Genomic DNA, 18070 nt, shown 5'->3' with positions numbered 1-18070 from the left:
AAGGCAACCATGAACTGCACTGGATAGGATAAGGGGGGGAATGGAGGTCATTATTGGTCAACAGTGCTGTACACTCTGCACTGGTGGGCTTGGTTTCGGATGGTCGGCAGCGGTGGCCATACCGCTGGCTGAGAGGGTTTGCTATCAGCAAGGGTGGGCACTGAGGGCCATTAGCACATAAGCTGAGAGGAGTAGCAAAGGGAAAGATGCCAAGGCAACTTCATCACTGAAAAGACAGTGCTCTTGAGGCCTACTGATCACATGGCATGAGTGTCATACAATCTGTATTTGATGCAGCGCCTCCAATGGAGGGAGGACCAGGAGGCAAATGATAGTCTAATACTTGTGCCCGCTTCCAGCCACCATGCCTGCCTCTCAGAGTGAAAGCAATAAAGACTCGCCTAAATGCACTCAGCCTGTTGCCTCCTTTGTATTTGGGTTTCATGCCTCGCGTCCAGTTTAACCATGCGCTCTGGCCCATGTGAGACACTTACCAAAGGAGGGCTGTGCCTACACTGGCATCCCACCAAGGGGGAAGGGTGAAGGCAGCATCTCACAATTAAGGCATGAAGGAATAAGCATTTTCCACAATAAATGTCAACTCCAATAACAAAAACATTTAAAACAGAAAACAAATGGCAAATTTCAAACACCTGGGAAACCCCAAGTGTGTTTTTTACAGGTTTTATTTATAAGTTTGTGAGTGCTTCTAAAAGGTGTGACCCTAGCACTATCAACTGAGCTGGAGGATGACTGCTGATCAGGCTGCCCCTTGGCCTGCAATGATTTCAGCGGGCATCCTCTGGATGCCTGAGGCCTGGAAGGCCCCAGCTGTCTGAGGGTGACCTGCACAGGTGCAGGACTGTCCTCAGGCATCGCGACCACTGGAGCTACACTCAATGGCGGAGGAGCTGAGGAGCTGCAGTCCACACTTGGAGCGCCCTGAGGGGAGCCCTCAGCTGTGGAGGTCAGCCTCTCCTCCTCCCTTTCAAGGCTCACTTGAACCTCCCTGCTCACCAGAGAAGGATGAGGAGCTGGAGAAGACTCCAGGCGCCTCGTCCTTCTCTCGCCTTGCCACTGCTGCATTGAGTTCATGGCCAATGCGATGGTGTGCAGGTCTGCATGCACCTGTGGGATCTGGCTCTCCATGAGCGTCGCCAACCTCTCAATGGAGGAAGCCATGCATTCACATGCCTGAGACATGGCAGCACTCATGGCATCATCCGCTAATGGCTGCTCATGGTATCTCTGCCAGATGTTCCCTTGCCTCTCTCTGCAACTCCCGCATACCCTGTGCTGTTGACAACAGAGGCTCATCATTAGCCTGTGGCTCAGCAATGGGCCTGGCCACCCATCATCCTCTGACTGTCAGAGGCTTCGGCTGTCTCAGCCAGCTGCTCGGGCGCACGTAAGGTGCTCTCACCAGCTTGTGACTTTGATTCTAAGACCGAGGTGTAAGTACCTGCATTGGCGCAAGGTGCAGGAGAGTCATGTGATGATGCATCCTCTGACTGCTCCTCCTCAGAGGTTGACTGCTGTTCCCCTTTTGATGGAGTCTCCTGCGGTCACTGACCTGCATGGGAGAACACAAACATGTGTGTGTGAGCCAGTTCAGATCTTGTCATGATATCCCTGCATGATGTGAATCTCGAGAACTGTATTGGCTGTTGATTGAAGAGAATCCTCACTCTCTTGAGTGGAGACTCCAGTCTCACCGTCCTCTATTTAGCAGCCGCTCTGGGTCCCCGCTAACTCCAGTGCTCCATTCTCAGCTGCCGAGAGAGGCTGTATGTCTGCAATTCCTCCGCCAGTCCACAGGGTCTCCCAGTTGTTATGGGCCCACTTGTCCTGCAAGTGGAAAGAGGGAGGTAGTCATACTTTACAGGAAGAGCTACAGGACAGGTGTGCTAGTGGCAGCCCCTCGTCTCCTGCTGGGGTTCCCTACATGGCTCATCCCCATGTCAGCTCTCGGGGGTGAGCTGTGAAAGAAGGTGGTCTATGGCCAAGATACAGCCATGCATTTAACAGAATGTGGTGATGCCTAACCCCCTTTGCCAGTGTCTTTGTGGTGCCTCCTTCCCTACGTCATGAAACCTCCCGTGTAGCCACATTCAATCCCCAAGAAAGAGAGCGGCATGTAACACTCAACGTGGCAGATCAAATGAGGTCATTGACTCTCTTCTTGTGCTGGCCCCATGTTCAGGGGGTGAGCCTACAACTGCTTACCTCCTTTGCGACCTCCATTCAGGCTTGCTTGGTCAAGCAGGAGGATCTCTGCTTGCCATCCCTGGGGAAGAGGACCTTCTGCCTTTCCCTTGCAGCCTGGAGGATAATCTCAAGGGGTTCGTCACTAAACCATTGGGTCACCCAGTGGCTTGCCTCTGCCATACTGCTGCATCCTTCTCTGGGGGACGGGGGTAGGGGTGGGAGTCCAGGAGTCACTCCATCACCAGTTTCAGCAGTAAACAGGAAATAACTGAAAGGCAGCAATAAAAGCAGGGGTGGCAGGGTTTTAAATATGGTGCCAACATGTGCTCCAGAGTCATCCGCGCCGTATTCGGTGTCTTGCATCCTGCTCCGATTGGATAATTGGCCGGGCCCCACACCTCCATTATTATAATTAGCCACCCACCACGTGATTGTAGTGACCTGCCGCGCACTTGACGAGCGACAATGGCGCCCACTTCCAGGTTCACCACCGGAAGCTGCAATGGGAACTCTAAATTCAGTCTAATATCTCCCAAAGGCAGGTCACTGGAGGGGGACTTCTCCAGCTTTAAACCTCTCATCATCTTTGAGGAAAAGGCCATGCAGCTTGTGGAGAGGCACTTAGCTCTTGCTATGGGAGACGGTAGGGGGTGAGATTGGTCTAATCCAACAGCACAAAATGGGTGACTAGAGAATCGGCAGCTGATTTTTCACCATTCTAGTTTTTCATTTCATTGACTTGGAAAATATTGCCAAGATTTTTCATTTAAAACCAAGTAAAAGTGACAGCGAGACTAGGAAATGAGTCTGCAAGAAGAGTTTGAACTATCATTCTGTGCACTTCAGTGGAAAGCAGATCAGGCGTGGTGAAAAATTGGTTGCCGATTTGCTATAAGCCTGTTATGTGCTTCTGGTAAAGACTAGTTTCACCCCTTGTGACTTCAGCTGGCACCAGGTTACTGACTTAGCACCTACACTGATGCCCTGGCATTCTTGTGGAGCACTGTACAGACACAACCTTTTATCCACTTTCTCTGTCTCCTTAATCACAAGGGGACGGGTAACGTTCAGCCATCCTTAGCTTTTATCCTCCTGTCCTTGCAGATCCACCAGAGCAGCGGGCAGCATAGGAGAAGGCAGATGATGGTGAAGAGGATGAGGACCAAGACACCTTTGAGTTACAGCTAAATGATTCTTCTATTCCTTGATTGACGGGCGTTAGTGTAGAAAGCAATATTGCAAGCCTCAACAGCAGGATGAGTTGGGATTTGACAGCTCCTTCATAAAGAGAAGTTGGAAATGCTTAATGGACTAAACCATCTCCTGCTCCAGACTAATTGCCAATTGGAGGGCAGTGCATCTTTTCCCACTAGGGCTCAACTCGTTGCTGTCAAATGCAGTCAGGGTGGCAGGTATAGGAGAAATATAGAATCAAATAACACAGAGGTAGGCCACTAGGCCCATCATGACTGTGCCAGCTCTTTGAAAGAGCTATACAATTAGTCCCACACCCATCCTCTTTCCTCCTGGTCCTGCAATTTTTTCCTTTTCTAGGATTTATCCAATTCCCACTTACATACTGCATTCATCTGTTCCTTTCAGTAAGAAACTACCAACGTTACAACTTTGTTCATAAAAAAGGTATGAAGATAAGCACAGCAACTACAGGCCAGTCAGTTTAACTTCGGTGGTGGGGAACTTCCAGAAAGATTAATTCGGGACAAAATTAATTGTCACATGGACAAATTCGGGTTAATTAAAGAAAGTCGGCATGGATTCCTTAAGGGAAAATCATGTTTAACTTACTTGCTGGAGTTTTTTGAAGAGGTAACAGAGAGGGTTGATGAGGGCAATGCAGTTGATGTGGTGTACATGGACTTCCAAAAGGCATTTGATACAGTACCACACAGCAGACTTGTGAGCAAAGTTATAGCTCATGGAATAAATGGGATGGTAACAACATGGAATTGGCCGAGTGACAGAAAACAAAGAATAGTGGTCAATGGATGTTTTTCGGGCTAGAGGAAGGTTTGTAGTGGAATTCCGCAGGGGTCAGTGTTTTGGCCCTTGCTTTTCCTGAATTAGATTAATGACCTTGGTGTGCAGGGCACAATTTCAAAGTTTGTGGATGATACGAAACTTGGAAACTTGTGAGAAAGATAGAGTAGAACTGCAAAAAGGACATAGACAAGTTGCTAGAATAGGAGGACAGGTGGCAGATGAAGTTCAATGCGGAGAAATGTGAAGTGATGCATTTTGATAGGAAGAGCATGGAGAGACAATATAAAATTAAGGGTACAATTCTAAGCGGGATGCAGGAGCAGAGGGACCTGGGTGTATACATGCATAAGTCATTGAAGGTGGTAGGACAGATTGAGGGAGCGGTTAATAAAGCATACAGTATACTGGGCTTTATTAATAGGAGCATATACTACAAGAGCAAGGAGGTTATGTTGAACATGGGTAAGACACTAGTTCGGCCTCAGCAGGAGTATTGCATCCAGTTCTGGGAGCCACACTTTAGGAAGGATGTGAAGGCGTTAGAGAGGGTGCAGAAAAGATTCACAAGAATGATTCCAGGCATGAGGAATTTCAGTTATGAAGGTAGATTGGAGAAATTAGGACTGTTTTGCTTGGAGAAGAGAAGGCTGAGAGGTGATTTGATAGAGGTATTCAAAATCATGAGGGGTCTGGACAGAGTAGATAGGGCAAAGCTGTTTCTACTCATGAAAGAATAGATAATGAGAGGGCACAGATTAAAAGTAATTGTTAAAAGAAGCAAAAGCAACATGAGGAAAAACAATTTCACGCAGTGAGTGGTTAGGATCTAGAATGCATTGCCTGCGAGGGTGGTGGAGGCAGATTCAATCAAGGCTTTCAAGAGGGAATTAGACTGTTAACTGAATAGGAAGAATGTGCAGTTATAGGAAGAAGGTAGGGGAATGAATTGCTCATTTGGAGAGCCAGTGCAGACACGATGGACTGAACGGCCTCCTTCTGCACTGTAACAATTCTATGATTCTGTGATTTTCCCAATAATTGAAATGACAGCTATGGATGTTTAAAAATTGCTCAATGTAAAAGAACTAAAATTTGAACTTTTAGGAACACCTCTATTTAATAATTACATTACATTTATTATTGAAATGCTTCATTATGATTGGTAATTTGTGTATAGTATTAACATGGCTATCCAGGAGAACTGGCGAGAGGTTTCCCTGGGAGGAAGTGAGGAATGGATCCACCGAACAATTGTTGGCACCATAATGCTGAAGCTACGCCATGTAAGGTATCAAAAACCAAGCTTTCTCAGGTAGGGACCATGTGGCTAGCAGCCTGTCAAAAAACCTTTTGCTTTCAACATTCATATCTTTTATATAGTTTACTTGCTCCAATGTGAGTGAAGGATGTGACAAGAGATGTCTCACTATGTGCAATTATTTGTAAAATTCCAAGTCACAGAGCTACAAACTGAGAGATTCTATGAGTTGCCAGTTTTCTGGGGGCTCTATCTGTTTTGTATATACTTGTTGGTCAGATTTTACTATGTTTTCTAAGTAGGCATGTATGGGGAGAGCTTGCAGGGTGCCATAATTGTCCTCAGTGCTACTAGGCTGGGGATAGTTACTGCTCCTGATTACTGCTAGAAACCCCTACTGGAAGTGAGCATAGGTAGATATCAAATAAGGACACGGTTGCTGTACTGCTTCCTGCAGTCAAATCGCCTGCCAAGGCTCATACATGAATAATGGCCATATTGGAAAGTTACCAATGTGTGTCAGTGAATACCCAGGAAGGTGTCTACATTTTCAAGTGATAAAGGGATGGAAGACAATTGGCAAGAAAAGAAATTAAATTTGTGATAAATGTGCCAAAAGTTAGGTCGCCACCAAAATAACCATACAACTGTATGCCACAAAAAAGCAATATTATCGCTCTGATTAGGAGAATGCCACCCAGCATCTTTGCAAGTGCAAGTGCAAGCATAATTTTGTGCTAAGATTATTTTAAAAAACCTTCAGGGAGTTTTGAGGCAGGCGGTAGTTATGAGTCAGAACGAGTGAGGGAAATAATCTTGTTTTGACAGTCGTTTGGCACATGGGATACTTGTGTTATAATAAGAAAAACTATTATAGAAATGGTAAATAATTTTTGCTAATAAGCTTCTGTATGAAGACTCCTGGAGTGGACATTGTAGACTAGATTAAAGAAAGTAAAATTTTTTGAAGATTTTTTTTCATCCTTCTTCTGTTAATTAACTGCATAATCAATAACAGTATGTAGTGGAGTGTCCATCAATATTGGTCTCCATGGTCTTCCAGAATGCCTTTGTTAAGATTCTGCAGTATGAGATTATTAGCAAAAATAAAAGGCTGGAATTTTACATGGTGGCAGAGGCCCTGCCCACTGGCCTAAAAGTCAGGGGAGAGCCTGCCTCCCCTGGGCCTGGAAGCCATGCAGTGAATTTGTGTGGCCCAGGCTCTTAACTGGCCTTGGGCCAAACTTCCACCCCTCTGAGGCAGGAAGTCCCGCCATCAAGTGCTGTCAGCCAATCAGGCTGGCAACTCTTCAGTCTCAGCAGCGCCACTGAGAGTGGTGGCCATTGCTGGGACTGCACCCAGCCAGACCATGGACATCAGCCTCCATAAAGGTGAATGGGGTTTCGGGCCTCACCAGGGACAATAAATTGGTCTCCGGTGAGGAGGTGGGGTTGTTCAGGAGGGCAGGGGGTGGTGCTGCATTGGGGATAGCTTGTGCTGCTTGGGGGGCCCTCTGTGGGGCACAGGGTGCCCAATCAAGAGGGCCCCCCCATCTTGAGCCTGCAAGGAGACCGGAGGTACTGGGTGGCCTCCTCAGGTGCTGAAGTTCCCAGCTGCCGCAGGTAAAATACCAGCAGTGTTGGGAGTAGGGCCTTAAGAGGAAGTAATTGGTCACTTAAGGGCCTCAATTGGCCCGGGGCGGGTGGGCCGTTTCCACCTTGCCCGGTGCTGGTATGATAGCAGTAGGGGCAGGTAGGCGATGGGAATGGCAGCCCCTGCCTCCCACTTGAGTTTAGGCCCCCCCTCACCACCCCACTCCCCACAGCCTCCAGCCCACTCCTGAGGTGTGGGGGGAGCGTAAAATTCTGGCCCAAGTGTACAGAATTGAGGTAACCTTGTGACCTGGGTTAGTAATTGATTAGGAGATAGGAGACAGAGAGTAAGGATAAAAGGAATGTACTCTGTTTGGCAGCATATGATGTGGTGTTCTCCAGGGACCTTTTGGGTCCCCAACTTTTCTCAATATGAATCAATGGTTTGGATGAAAGACTAGAAAGTTGTGTAGATTGGTACTGGAGGTTACAAAGGAACATAAACCTAGTTAGGTCATTAAAGCACTTAAGATCATAAGAAATAGGAACAAGAGTAGGCCATTCGGCCTTCGAGCTTCCTTCACCATCCAATAATATTATGACTGATCTGATTATGACCTTAACTCCACTTTCCTGCCACCCCTCCATAACCCTTGACTCTCTTATAGATCAAAAATCTGTCAAACTCAGCCTTGAATATATTCAATTACCCAGCCTCCAGCGGGCTCTGGGAAAGAGAATTCCAAAGATAACTGACCCTCTGAGAGAAGAAATTCTTCCTCATCTCCATCTTAAACTGGAGACCCCTTATTTTGAAATTGTGCCCCCAAGTTCTAGATTCCCCGATGAGGCGAAACATCCTCTCAGTATCTACCCTGTTAGTCCCCTCAGTATCTTATATGTTTCAATCAGATCACCTCTCATTCTTCTAAACTCCAATGAGTATAGGCCCAGCCTGCTCAACCTTTCCTCATAAGACAACCCCTTCATCCCAGGAATCAGTTTATCAAACCTTCCCTGAACTGTCTCTAATGCAAGAATATCCCTCCTTCAGTAAAGAGACCAATACTGTACTCGGTACTTTAGGTGTGGTCTCACCAATGCCTGGTGCAGTTGTAGCAAGACTTCCCGACTTTTATACTCCATCCCCCTTGTAATAAAGGCCAACATTTTTTTTGCCTTCCTAATTACTTGCTGTACCTGCATGCTAACATTTTCTGATTCATGTACAAGGACACCCTCTGTACCGCAGCATTCTGCAATCTCTCTCCATGTAAATAATATTCTGCTTTTCTATTCTTCTTACCAAAGTGGATAATCTCACATTTTCTCACCTTATACTCCATCTGGCAACTTTTTGCCCACTCACTTAACCTATCCATATCCCTTTGCAGACTTTTTGTGTTCTCCTCACAACTTGTTTTCCCACCTATCTTTGTAGAGTCAGCAAATTTGGCTACAATATACTCAGTCCCTTCATCCAAGTCATGAATATAGATTGTAAATGGTTGAGGCCCCAGCACTGATCTCTGTGGCACCCCAAAAGTTACAGTTTGCCAATCTGAAAATGACCCATTATCCCAACTCTCTGTTTCCTGTTAGTTACCCAATCCTCTATCTATGCCAATATATTACCCCCAACACAATGGGCTCTTATCTTGTGGGGTAACATTTTATGTGGCACCTTATCGATTGTCTTTTGAAAATTCCAAATACAGTACATCTACTGGCTCCCCTTTATACACCCTGCTTGGGACATCCTCAAAGAACTTTAACAGATTTGTCAAGCATGATTTCCCTTTCATAAAACTATGTTGACTCTGCCTGATTGTATTATGATTTTTCTAAATGTCCTGCTACTACTTCCTTCATAATGAATTCTAGCATTTTGCCAAGGACAGATGTTAGGCTAACTGGCATATAGTTTCCTGCTTTCTGTCTCCCTCCTTTCTTGAATAAAGGTGTTACATTTCCAATCCGCTGGAACCTTTCCAGAATCTAGGGAATTTTGGAAGATTGAAACCAATGCATCCACTATCTCGGCAGCCTCTTAAGACCCTAGGATGCAGGCCATCAGATCCAGGGGGCTTGTCAGCCATAAGTCCCATTAGTTTTCCTAGTACTTTTTCTCTAGTGATAGTGATTATTTTAAGTTCCTCCCTCCCTTTTGCTGCTTGAGGTTTTTACTATTCTCGGGATTCATTTTGTGTCTTCTACTCTGAAGACAAATACAAAATACTTGTTCAAAGTCTCTGCCATTTCCTTGTTTCCCATTATTAATTCCCCAGTTTTATCCACTAAGGGACCAACAATTACTTTAGCTGGACTTTTCCTTTTTATATACTTGTGGAAGCTTTTACTCTCTGTTTTTACATTTCTTGCTTGTTTACTCTCACACTTTAATTTCCCCCTTTGTTTTTGCCACCTTTTCCTGGTTTCTAAATTTTTACCAATCTTCTGGCCGAGCACTAAACTTTGCAGCATTGTATGCCTTTTCTTTCAATTTGATACCATCCTAAACTTTCTTAGTTAGCCACGGATGGTTCATCCTTTTTATAGAGTTTTTCTTTCTCAAAGGAATATATCTTTGCTGAGAGTTATGAAATATCTCCTTAAATGTTTGCCACTGCTTCTCTAAATGGTATGTTGGCCTTCATAGCCGGAGGATTCGAGTACAGGAGCAGGGATGTCTTGCTGCAATTATACAGGGCCTTGGTGAGGCCACACCTGGAATATTGTGTGTAGTTTTGGTCTCCTTATCTGAGGAAGGATGTGCTTGCTATAGAGGGAGTGTAGAGAAGGCTTACCAGACTGATTCCTGCGATTGCGGGACTGACGAATGAGGAGAGATTGAGTCGGTTAGGATTCTATTCACTGGAGTTCAGAAGAGTGAGAGGGGATCTCATAGAAATCTATAAAATTCTAACAGGACTTGACAGGGTAGATGCAGGAAGGATGTTCCTGGATGGTGGGGGAGTCCAGAACCAGGGGTCATAGTCTAAGGATACGGGGTAAACCTTTCAGGACTGAGATGAGGAGAAATTTCTTCACTCAGAGAGTGGTGAGCCTGTGGAATTCGCTACCACAGAAAGCAGTTGAGGCCAAAACATATATGTTTTCAAGAAGGAGTTAGATATAGCTAAAGGGAACAGGTTATTGAGTTGGATGATCAGCCATGATCATAATGAATGGCGGAGCAAGCTTGGAGGGCCGAAAGGCCTACTCCTGCTCCTATTTTCTATGTTTCTATGTTACCATCTTTTCTTTATTCTTTCATGGGATGTGGGCATCACTGGCAAGGCCAGCATTTGTTGCCCATCTCTAATTGCCCTTGCCAACCAAGTGCCTTGCTAGGCCATTTCAAGAGTCAACCACATTGCTGTAGGTCTGGAGTCACACGTAGGCCAGACCAGGTAATGGCAGCAGATTTCCTTCCCTAAAGGACATTAGTGAACCAGATGAATTTTTAAAACAATTGATGATAGCTTCATGGCACCATTATTGAGACTAGCTTTCAATTCCAGATTTTCATTAATAAATTGAATTTAAATTCCACCAGCTGCCATGATGGGATTTGAACCCATGTCCCCGGGGCATTAGACTGGACCACTGGATTACTAGTCCATTGACATTACCACTACACCACTGTCTTCCCACTTAACTTATTTTCCCAGTTCACTTTAGCCAACTCCTGCACTGAATCCAGGATCATGGCAAAGTGCTTCTGTTGCTGACTTCCTGGGCCACCTCCAGCCACACCTTCTTTGTCTCAGCAACAGGTATCTTTCACCCATTGATGAGGAACAGTATCTCTGTCTGACTCCTCACAGCCCCCAGCAGTAAAAAAGGGCAGTGCCACTGAAGTGGGGAATAGCATTTGAGTGTTCTAAATTCATTCCCACCTTCCAAATCCAAATTATTTCGAATTCCATTTTTGGATTGGCCTTATGAATACTGGAGTTGAGATTGTGTCATGTGGGTCCTCATTATGCCCCGTTGCCATGCAATCAATGCCAAAGCCGTAAGTAAAATGATAATGCATTGGCTGCATTAAAATACCACTGCCAGACAGGCTGATCGTACCTTTGAGTTTCCCATGCGACACTGGACTCTCCCAACGCCCCCTCCCTATGCACCACCCCCACACCCACACCCCCATCACCACCCTGCTCCCAATGTGCCTTTACTAATCTCAGGTTCATGGAGGGCAATTTGAAATCATTCACATTGGACCTGAGGAAGATAAAACAGAATATTTTCTTAATGATGAGGATTATGAGCTATGGAAGAGCAAAGGGATTTAGGTGTCCAGATACATAAATAATTAATCGATAATGCATAGGTACATAAAGGTCCAATTTAATGCAGGTTGTTATGTCTTATGTTATTGGCTGGGGTATGCTGTAACACTGCGCTGAATTTTCCCGGCCCCATGGTGGCAGGAGTGGAGGTATGGGGCAGGGCCAGGAAAATAGGGGGGAGCCTCATTGGGAAGTCTTCCCGATGCATTCTTGCCACTGGGCAAATTTCGTGGGAGTCTCCACAGGGAAGTGGATCGCCTGCAAGCTGCACGGAGGTGGGCAGGCTATTTAAGTAGTTAAGGCCCCAACGAGGGACGATCTTGCGGCACTGCCAGCATTTTGCTGATGACAGAGCAGAAACTCCATTGCGTGGGGAGGCTGGCAGTTCCATGGAGGCGGCCTTCCTGTGGCAGACCTGGGGGCCATCAGAGTTGGAGGCTTCATCCTCCAAAGAGGGGGCCGCAGGAAGGCAAGGCATCCCCCACATCCCCAATGATCCAACTGGTGGGGTTTCCCCTCCAATTTAAGGCACCCTCCACCTTCCTCCCGACTGAAATATTTAATTAATTCTACACCTCCAAGGATGCCTCCTTTTTCAGGCGCACTCCCAGTCTGCTACCTGCCTCAGCACTGCCCACCTCTCTCAGTGGGGCTGCTGAGGCTCTAAAACTGCCGGCCCTGTGATTGGCCAGGCAGCATCGGGAGCCCGTGCGCCATCCTTAATCGGGTGACAAAGTGTGGAGGTGGTCAATTCGGAGGCCACCTCTGGGAAAGTAGCTCGTCGGTCTGGCTCCCAGCAAATGTGGGCTGGGGACCCCTATTTGGCCCCCATGTCAGGGTCCTGAAGCCTGCAGGAAAATCCTGCCCAATGTAAAATTTCTAGTTTCCACTCCATTCAACCTGTGCCATTTCTGAGTGAGATTGACAATTTGCGTTGAATAGTGACACACTTTTTATTGTTGGCCAACATCCATAAGAACAGGGTTGAAACTATGTAAACTCATAGAAGTTTTAATTCAGAGAAAATGGAGAAACAATGGAGGGAAAGGCTGAGTTCAATCCTTAGTGCCACAGATGACCATATCCTTGACTTGTTGGACTTTAACAACATCTAAAGACAAGAGGCTTTTGTAGCAGAGTGGAAGACAATCGGTAAGAAAATAATCATATTCAGTAGCATATCTTTGACCCAGAAACCTTTAGGAATGAAACATCTATTTCATCCTTCATAAAAAGGAATATAATTGGACAGAATCTTTAATATGTATTGGACAATTGAATGGTTCCATTGTCACTTTGTAATATATAGCTAATAATAATGCTTGTCATATCATATTTGGAAACTTATAACTTTGTCTTTGGCATTGAAAACATCCCTTGTGAGCTGAAATCCCTAATAATGCTTTTAGCTTGGAAGCATGATATCATTCTGTGAGTGCTCGCAAATTGCATTATCTATTAGGCAAAGGCACTAGGAGATAAAAATGCAGACTGGGAATATCAATCAATCAACTAGAATCTATTAGCTGTTGATGGACTTCATTAATACATTTCCTCTCATTTCTGTTGTTTCTCATTTTTTTAATCTTATCCAACATGTTTGGTGTACTGTGCAGAGTTAAACAAACATCATGAAAATTACATCACCTTCCCTGTTCCCCCTTTATATAAAGAAATGCTGATAAACTGTGTGACCTCTTTTTGTCCTTCTGACAAACATAGTACCATAGTCACGCTGAGTCCAGTAACCCTACACCCTCAGAAGTTTCTTTTCTTAAAAATTGATTGCAAGATTCGACATTTAACTTTAGCCTCTCTTGATGGTTTTGTTTAATATTTTACTTAAATAGTAAATGCTGGTGACTTGACTGGGAGTATTGGCTAGAGAAAAGAACTGCCATATGAGAGAGATAAGTTAACGCATGCTGTTGAACTAACACAATCATCAATGCACCTTTTTCCTACCACATTAAATGAGCTCATTTGTACTGTCTTACTCATTAGTGTGTTGCTCATTAATGTTTGACTTGGATCGCAAAAAAAAAAATTTCCATATACATAGGTGTCAGCTGCAGTTCAGTGGGAGCAAAATATCTAGACTGACACTGAATTGTCTTTCAGACGAGGCATTAAACCAAGGCCCTCTCAGGTGGATCTAAAAGATCCCCAGAGAAGAGTAGGTGAGTCTTACCAGGTGTCCTGGCCAATATCTATCCCTCAACCAACGGCACTAAAACAGATTATCTGGTCATTATCACGTTGCTGTTTGTGAGTCCTTGATGCACACAAATTGGCTGCCGTGTTTCCTACATTACAACAGAGACTAGACTTCAAAAGTACTTAAATCGGTTGTAAAGTACTTTGGGACATCCTGAGGTTGTTAAAGGTGCTACACAGATGCAAGTTTTTCTTTCTTCAGGGGATCCCGAAACTTCAGTCTAGTACTTGGAGGTTGCAGCACTTTCAGTTGCGCCAGCTAACACAGTAGAGAACATGTGTTTTGCAATATTACATTAAGGCCAAAGAAACAAATGTCATAATACTGCGGATGCTGGAAATCTGAAATAAAAACAAGAAATGTTGGAACCACTCAGCAGGTCTGGCAGCATCTGTGGAAAGAGAAGCAAAGTTAACGTTTCGGGTCAGCGACCCTTCATCGGAACTGACAAATACTAGAAAAGTCACAGGTTATAAGCAAGTGAGGTGGGGGTGGGGCAAGAGATAACAAAGGAAGTCTAGATTGGACCAGGCCACATAGCTGACCAAAAGGTCACGGAGCAAAGGCAAACAATACGTTAATGGTGTGTTGGAAGACAAAGCATTAGTACAGATTAGGTGTAAATACACTGAATATTGAACAGCAGCAAGTGCAAACCTGAATAAAAACAGTGGGTAAGCAAACTGAACAAACTAAGATGAAATGAAATAAATGCAAAAAAAAAGATTGTAAAAAATGTAAAAAAAGAATGTAAAACAAAAGAAAGAAAAAATATTGAACATTGAGTTCAATAATTTCAGAGCATGACAGCCCCCCATTTTACTTTCATTTTTAGTTATTTTTTCTTCCTTTTTTTTTACATTCTTTTTTACATTTTGTACAATCTTTTTTTTTGCATTTATTTCATTTCATCTTAGTTTGTTCAGTTTGCTTACCCACTGTTTTTTTTCAGGTTTGCACTTGCTGCTGTTCAATATTTAGTGTATTTACACCTAATCTGTACTAATGCTTTGTCTTCCAACACACCATTAACGTATTGTTTGCCTTTGCTCCGTGACCTTTTGGTCAGCTATGTGGCCTGGTCCAATCTAGACCTCCTTTGTTATCTCTTGCCCCACCCCCACCCCACTTGCTTATAACCTGTGACTTTTCTAATATTTGTCAGTTCCGATGAAGGGTCGCTGACCCGAAACGTTAACTCTGCTTCTCTTTCCACAGATGCTGCCAGACCTGCTGAGTGGTTCCAGCATTTCTTGTTTTTATGTCATAATTACAAAGCCTGTGTCACATGGTGTTTTTACATGGCTCTTCTGTTAAAGAAGGCGGCATGAGCATTGTTACATTGGAGCATGTTACAGTGCAGTGCTGGTGTGTCAACTTTTGTTATTCAAGTAGAAATGTATGTGGACCCAAACATTGCCTTGACACCCTCTTACCAGGCTGTTTGAGTGAAGAGTCATCAGTAGAGTACATGGAATGAATATTTGGTTGTTAAATTAGTAAATCAAATCCCAGTCCTCCAAATAAAGCTGATAAAAATGGACAACATGCAGACTGTGAAATCATTGTTAGTGACCTGCTTTTCTTGTGCTTTACAGAATATTTGACCAAAGCTGCATTGCTCTCTAAAGTGATCCATGTGCTTTTAAATGGAATTTATTTGAACCAGCATGGTTTTGAAGATCATCTGTGAGACTAAAATGCCTTTTACACCCTTGGTTTTTTGCCTTGGTTTTAGAACACTGGTTCCTGATTCTTCAATCGCTGAGGTCTAAAGGAATTAAATTTGCTTGCAATTGAATTTTTATATTAAAATTATTACATACAAGCACACAAAAATGACAGACAGGAAAAGACCAGCAGGTCCATCGAGCCTGGTTTCAACTCTACTGCCACTTATAACTCCACTTACAAGTCAGTGTATAGTTGAGCAATTTGCTGTTATTTGTTCTCTGCATGCACAAAGACAAGTTGCATTTATTAGGATTTACTTTAGATGCTTCGGTGTCTGGAAGAAATTGACTGCTAAAACCTTTGTTCTTTCTTTATCTTTTACTGTTATTACTTTGTTTCAAGCTAATTTTCATGGTGGTTGAGATGCTTTTCATCTGTTTTGATGATGGTTCAAACCCAATATGCTATTTGTCTAAGATGTTCATTTCCACAAAATATTTCAGTTGATCTGTTATTTCCTCGTGTAGCAGCTAAATACATTTTGGGCTGTGTTTTCGTAGGGAATAGGTTACTATTTTCAGAAGTACTTAAGTTTCTTTAATAACATTGTATTAAATATTTTTTCAGATTAATCTCTTACATACCATTTTGAAGAAAAAAGTACAAGTTAAACTAGAATAGTCAACGTTTAATAATTGAAAAATAGTTGGCATTCTGAAGCCATCAACTGTAAAAAGTGGTTTTATTATGGAGAGGGGTGAGTGTGCCTATAAGGAATGTGCAGTCCAAGTTGTTCTGTCTTCCTTGCTGAAGAAGCAAAGCAGTGGTAGATACCAGTGGGTAGCCAATTTACAAAAAAATTATGTTTTTCCTAGTTTTTACAGCTTCTACCACTGTGTTGGTTTTGGCCAAACTCTGTATTTGGGCACTTAAATGTTACTGTATTCAGTACGATAGCATAGTCACATTGGTGCAATACTGATTCCTGTAATTGCGTTGCCTGTGGCTTTTTGTCAAGTAATTCAATAGTAGGTTTGATGGACATCATCCCTTTTTCAACTGATGAGGATTGTGCTTCATTTTGTATAATTAGTATGTGCCCTTGATCACTTTCTGACTGTGTAAATGGTACTCTAATTACAATGAGAATAATTCTGTGTGTCTAATTGCTCTGTTATTTGACAAGTCAATGGTTCAAATAAACTACAACTTATATTTCATGTCCCCTTCATTGCAAGGCTTAAAATTCACTCACTTATGTGGTTCTGAATGTTATAATTAATTCACTGAGAGAAAACTGCGTTAGGCACTGTGCAGGCAGAGAAATGACAGATTTTGTTAGCTTGCAACATTCTAACAGACCAAGTAAAAACAGCAGCAGCCCAGTTATTGAAGCATTTAAATCCCAGACAGCCTTTATGGGCATTGGTTATACAGCTCATGAATCAAAATATTATAATGCTGTCCATAAACATTATGGGTGAAATCTTCTGCTCTTAGTCCCAGCTAGATCAGCGAAACCATTTTGGCAGGCTTTGCCGAGGCTCTTTCCCAGAGCTATGGCATTGTCATCTGCCTCTGGTTTCCCAGACCAATCGGGAGTGGGGGAGGGCAGGCAGTATGATGTGCCGGATCCATCAAAGGAAGGAGTTCTAATTAAACGGACCCCAGCGTAGGTTCAAATGGTTAAATTGCACTTGGATGTTTGAGGCTGCAGCTACCACAGGACTAGAGAGGAGTCCAAGGAAGGCTTCTTCCCAGATCTCTCACTCTTACCTGGAGGTCCTGAAATCTGACAGTCGCACTCCCATTGCCAACTGCTGCCTTCCTTGTGATCTGGTGGCCTCCCAATTGTCTCTCGAAGCCTTGCACCCTTCTCCAATACCCCCGCGATGCCAGGAGGGTGCCATCCCCCTACACTGCCCAAGCATGTACAGACATTCTCCCCGCAGCCTGCATACACCCGATGGCACCTGTGTGCCAATGGCTGAGTCTCCATCTGAGCCGTTCTCTCTTTTCTGCACCCACCTAATTTTGGGGCAGCCGTGATTGGCTCCCCACTGTGTTGCCACCTCACACATGTGGTCTGCCCTTGACCCAGTGTGCCCCCACTAAAATCTCAAAATGGCCCCCTATGAGCTCTTTAACTGCCTTAATTGGACTAATTTGGGAATCAAGCAGGTTTTGGGGGCCAGCATCCCCCTGCCCTGATGAAACGCACCAGCTGCGGGAACAGTGATGGAGAACCGGCACAACAGTTGGCGCCACAATTTTTAACACCCGCCCTCCTCTCTCCCCACCCCTGGTGACACCTAAATCTCTGGCTGGGATCTCTGATAGTGCCACACTCCTTCAATAGTGCACTGCAGTGTCAACATATATTTACTGCTCAACTCTCTGGAGTGGGACTTAAACCCAAAACCTCCTGGTTCAGAGGCGAGATTGCTACCAACTAAGTCATGGCTGATAGCAGTCTCCAATTGGCTGTAGATCACATTCTCTGAGAGATCAACCTCCAACCTTCACTGCAGGACTTGGGATTGAAATTACCTGGTACACTACTTTTGTGACATTAGTTCACATCAAATTCCTGTGTGCACTGTTTTAAAAACACTGTTAACCTATATATTTTAAATAAAAATAGTGCAAAGAATTCAACCCGTAAGTATACAAAAGTGCTTTAAATTATAAATATATGGACTTTGCTCTTTTGGCTCCATTGCAACAGGCAGTCATTCACCCACACATCATTGTGAATGTAACAGTCGCATACAATTCTGATTGGGAGTGGGGGGGCATTTTCTTCTTTCCATAATT

The 18070-nt window shown here is 44.1% G+C and overlaps 1 long non-coding RNA gene across 1 annotated transcript in view; it reads left to right on the top strand.

The window, feature by feature from the left end:
• The window catches only part of LOC137372804 (uncharacterized), a 265144-nt gene extending 248853 nt beyond the window's left edge, over positions 1 to 16291 (top strand). Inside the window, exon 4 of the long non-coding RNA XR_010975503.1 lies at positions 15178 to 16291. This is a non-coding gene — a long non-coding RNA (uncharacterized lncRNA). The remainder of the gene's footprint in view (positions 1 to 15177) is intronic.
• The last annotated feature ends 1779 nt before the right edge of the window (positions 16292 to 18070 follow it).

Source organism: Heterodontus francisci, chromosome 8, assembly GCF_036365525.1.
Source record: "Heterodontus francisci isolate sHetFra1 chromosome 8, sHetFra1.hap1, whole genome shotgun sequence".
Classification (NCBI taxonomy): Eukaryota; Metazoa; Chordata; class Chondrichthyes; order Heterodontiformes; family Heterodontidae; genus Heterodontus; species Heterodontus francisci.
This window is presented reverse-complemented; position numbering and strand designations above follow the sequence as displayed.